This window comes from Haplochromis burtoni, unplaced genomic scaffold (genome assembly GCF_018398535.1).
Source record: "Haplochromis burtoni strain Fernald_Lab_line unplaced genomic scaffold, NCSU_Asbu1 Contig_849, whole genome shotgun sequence".
Taxonomy (NCBI): domain Eukaryota; kingdom Metazoa; phylum Chordata; class Actinopteri; order Cichliformes; family Cichlidae; genus Haplochromis; species Haplochromis burtoni.
In genome coordinates this window covers 2103-6907 of record NW_024583210.1, presented here as the reverse complement: position 1 = coordinate 6907, position 4805 = coordinate 2103, and positions in this window count along the sequence as shown.

The window sequence follows — 4805 nt, the reverse complement described above, 5'->3', positions numbered from 1 at the left end:
CATGAGGACTCGATAGTGACACAACCTCTGTGAGAGAGAGAGGGAGAGAGAGAGAGAGAGAGAGAGAGAGAGAGAGAGAGAGAGAGAGAGAGAGAGCTGTGCTGCTGCTGTTCCGCTTACAGGCAGATGTTCACTTCCGGTTTGCCAGCTGGTCAGGGTCAAGCGGTAGGGTGACTCAGCGGGGTCGAGCCTTCCCCACAGGAACACACGGAGACTGTGCAGTGCAGATATTTAACCCCTGTAGCTGCATGCCCTCAGGTTAATAGAGTGGCGCGTTTACGCACGTGACACAGCAGCGGTCGCTTCAGTCAGTTATGGGCCGCTCACATACCACGCGCAGCACTGGCACGTCTGTTTTTGTAACCGGTAACTGTTACCCGCGTCGCACATGCATGGAAAACTCAGACATGTGCGCTGTGACGTACCCTCACATGATACGAGAAACGAGTGTGTGTGTGACTGTCTGTGTGTGTGTCTCTGTGTGAGACTGGATGCTTATCTGCTCACCTGCAGCAGGTGTCTGATGTCACAGTTCATGAAGCCTTGGCTGCACAGAGCACCAGAGGTTTTGAATCCGTGTGAATACAGAATGATTTACAGCGTGAGTCGATCGGCTGTTTTTGAGTGTGTGAGCTGTACGTGTCGTCTTTATGGCTGTGTTGGTGTAAATTCATTTATCATAAACTGCTCGTTTGCATAACGACAGGTTCTTTCTGCAGCTTTGTTGTTCTCAGTCGATCCATCCATCTTCTTCCGTTTATCTGGGGTTGCGTCACGGGGCAGCAGCCTAAGCAGAGGAGCCCAGACCTCCCTCTTCCCGGCTACCTCCTCTAGCTTGTCCGGGGAAACATCAAGGGGTTCCTAGGACAGCCAAGAGGTATAATCTCTGTAGCATGTCCTGGGTCTGCCCCGGGGGGCTCCAGGTGGGACATGCCAGGAACACCTCACCCAGGAGGCGCCCAGAAGGGATCCTAGTCAGATGCCTGAACCACATCAACTGGCTCCTTTCGATGTGGAGGAGCAGCGGCTCTACTCTGAGCCCTTCCTGGATGGATAAACATTTCACCCTATCTCTAAGGGAGAAGCCAGCCACCCTTTGGAGAAAGCTGATTTTCCCTGCTTGTATCTGCGATTTCGTTCTTTTGGTCAACATCTGTAGCTGTGACCCCAGGTGAGGGTAGGGCAGGTAGATCATTGACCTGCGGCCTAGAGTGTTCTGGTGTCACGTGCACTTATGGACGCCCTTATGTTCGAACATGGTGTTTGTTATGGACAAACTGTCATTTGCACAGAAGTCCAGTAACAGAACAACACTTGGGTTCAGATCTGGCAGGCTGTTCCTCCCAGCCACTCCCCTCCTCTCACTGTTGTTACCTACATGAGCTTTGAAGTCTCCCAGTAAAACAACAGAATCCCCAGGTGGACCCACCCTCCAGCATCCCACCCAGGGACTCCAAGAAGGCTGGGTACTCTCAACTGTCGTTCGGTGCATATGATTCATGATTTTTCCTCTTAAACACAAGGGGGCACTGCTGGAAACTGCCATGTTCTGTGAACTGTGTGTTTGTAAAATCACAACATTTAATTGATCCAGGGAGGGGAAATTACTTTCGCAGAATTCAAATATAAATATGAAGGAGAGAAAACACAAAGTCTTTATCTGAAAACAAATAAAAATAAGCTGAAGTTTGCTAAATTACAGTGGGATGCAAAAGGTTGGGCAACCTTGTCATTATTTTCCTGTATAAATTGTTGGTTGTTACAATAAAAAAATGTCAGTTAAATATATCATATAGGAGACACACATAGGGATATTTGAGAAGTGAAATGATGTTTATTGGATTTACAGAAAGTGTGCAATAATTGTTTAAACAAAATCAGGCAGGTGCATAAATTTGGGCACCACTAAAAAAAAGAAATGAAATCAATATTTAGTAGATCCGCCTTTTGCAGAAATTACAGCCTCTTGTATGTTCCAATGAGAGTCTGGATTGTGGTTGAAGGTATTTTGGACCATTCCTCTTTACAAAACATCTCTAGTTCATTCAGTTTTGATGGCTTCCGAGCATGGACAGCTGTCTTTAACTCACACCACAGATTTTCAATAATATTCAGGTCTGGGGACTGAGATGGCCATTCCAGAACGTTGTACTTGTTCCTCTGCATGAATGCCTTAGTGGATTTTGAGCAGTGTTTTGGGTCGTTGTCTTATTGAATGATCCAGCCCCGGCGCAGCTTCAGCTTTGTTACTGATTCCAGGACATTGGTATCCAGAATCTGCTGATACTGAGTGGAATCCATGTGTCCGTCAACTTTGACAAGCTTCCCAGTCCCTGCACTGGCCACACAGCCCCACAGCATGATGGAACCATCACCATATTTTACTGTAGGTAGCAGGTGTTTTTCTTGGAATGCTGTGTTCTTTTTCCTCCATGCATAACGCCCCTTGTTATGCCCAAATAACTCAGTTTTAGTTTCATCAGTCCACAGCACCTTATTCCAGAATGAAGCTGGCTTGTCCAAATGTGCCTTAGCGGCTCTTTTTGTGCTGTGGGTGGAGAAAAGGCTTCCTCTGCATCACTCTTGCATACAGCATCTCCTTGTGTAAAGTGCGCCGGATGGTTGAACGATGCACAGTGACTCCATCTTCTGCAAGATGATATTTTAGGTCTTTGGTGTTGGTCTGTGGGTTGACTCTGACTGTTCTCACCATTCGTCACTTCTGTCTATCTGAGATTTTTGTTCGTCTGCCACTTCGAGCCTTAACTTGAACTGAGCCTGTGGTCTTCCATTTTCTCAATATGTTACTAATTGTGGAAACAGACAGCTTAAATCTCTGAGACAGCTTTCTGTATCCTTCCCCTAAACCATGATGGTGAACAATCTTTGTCTTCAAGTCATTTGAGAGTTGTCTTGAGACCCCCATGTTGCTACACTTCAGAGAAAATTAAAAGAGGCAGGAAACTTACAATTGACCCCCTTAAATACTCTTTCTCATTATTGGATTCACCTGTGTATGTAGGCCAGGGGTCACTGAGCTTACCAAGCCAATTTGAGTTCCAATAATTAGTTCTAAAGGTTTTGGAATCAATAAAATGACAACAGTGCCCAAATCTTTGCACCTGCCTGATTTTGTTTAAACAATTATTGCACACTTATTTCTGTAAATCCAATAAACTTCATTTTACTTCTCAAATATCACTGTGTGTGTCTCCTATATGATATATCTAACTGACATTTTTTATTGTAACAACCAACGATTTATACAGGAAAATAATGACTATTAACAAGGTTGCCCAAACTTTTGCATCCCACTGTAAATGGTCCTAAGTTAAAGAGTACAATGTAGAATAAAACCAAGCTCTTACAAGTGAGGAGCCCAGGTGAAATGGGAAGGAATTATAAAGACTGATGTCACAGGTAGGAGGAATTTGTGTTGTGTTGTGTGCACAGTTATGCTGGTCTGAAACCCCATGAGCTCTCTGACAGTCACAGGTGAGCTCTGATGTTTCCACAGGTCAGACATGGAGATGCGGGTGAAGCACCAGCTGCTGGAGGTGCTACAGGATTTGAGAGATGAGGAGCTGAATTCATTCCAGTGCTATCTCCAGGATCCGGAGTTACTGGGAGATTTCCCGGCCATCAGGAAGATGGGCCTGGAGACTTTGAGCAGGACGGAAACGGTGGATCTGATAGTCCAGAAATATGCTTTGAATGATGCTGTGACAGTGACCAATCTGATCACAAAGAAGCTCAAGATGAATAAAGGTAAGTCAGTGGAGGAGAAGAAGGTGCATGTGGACAGAAGAGCCTCAGATTTATTCTGCTGAAAGGATTTAAACACACTTCACTTTCTTCCACTGTGGAGAAGGGAAGAACAGGAGAAGAGAAGGATACCTAGTGAGGTGTGAGGACCATTAGCTTCTGCTTTTTATTCTACTGCTCAAATACTTTAAAGTATGGAACAACTGGAGATACTGTGATGGTGATGTGGTGGTGATGAGGAGGTCCACAAAATAAAATAAAATGTGTGTGTGTGAAGAAAGAGAGTAAACTGCATAAAGGGACTTTTCTGTGTTCCACGGTGCACTGGGTTTACTTGTCTTACGTTGTGTTTTTGTGTTGGACAAGCTGCAGCTTCCTGTCAGGCCTGATCTGGAGTGAGCGGGGTGGATGGATCCTGGATTTTATGATCTTTGCGTTGTATGATATCCCCTTCTGTCTTTAGAGTGTTGTTAGAGTGTTGTTTTTTCCTGTTTTGCTTTTTAAAAAAAGTCTTGATTTTCACAGATTAAATGTTATGTTGGGTTATAATTTTAAATGTCAAGACTAAATTGGTGAAGGACACAAAGTAATTGTTTTGAAAAAAAAAACAAAACTGTTGGGATAAAGCTGAGTTACCCAGGTTATTTCAGAGTCTGTTCTTAGGTTCCTTGTTTTTCGGTTCTTAGTTCTTAGTTTCTAGTTTCCAGTTTTAGGTTATGTTTTCTTATTTATAATGAACATAGCATGTTCACAGCCGAAATAAAGCTGCCTCTTGGAGTGTATCCTGTTGCATTTTGAGTCCTGCGTTTGGGATAAATCATGCCTGCCACATAGCGTTACGTGACAAAAGGTAAATCTGGTGTGTACCTGAGGGTGAATAATTCACAGACTGGGGGGAACAGTATTTGATGTTTCCAAGATAAAGTTGGGGGGCATACTTCTACTCATCTTATCAGAGGTAGTGTCACGGTCCTGGGTCTTATGACCCAGTGTTTTGAGTTTTAGTTCATTTTGATGTTTATAGTTTATGTTTAAGCCCT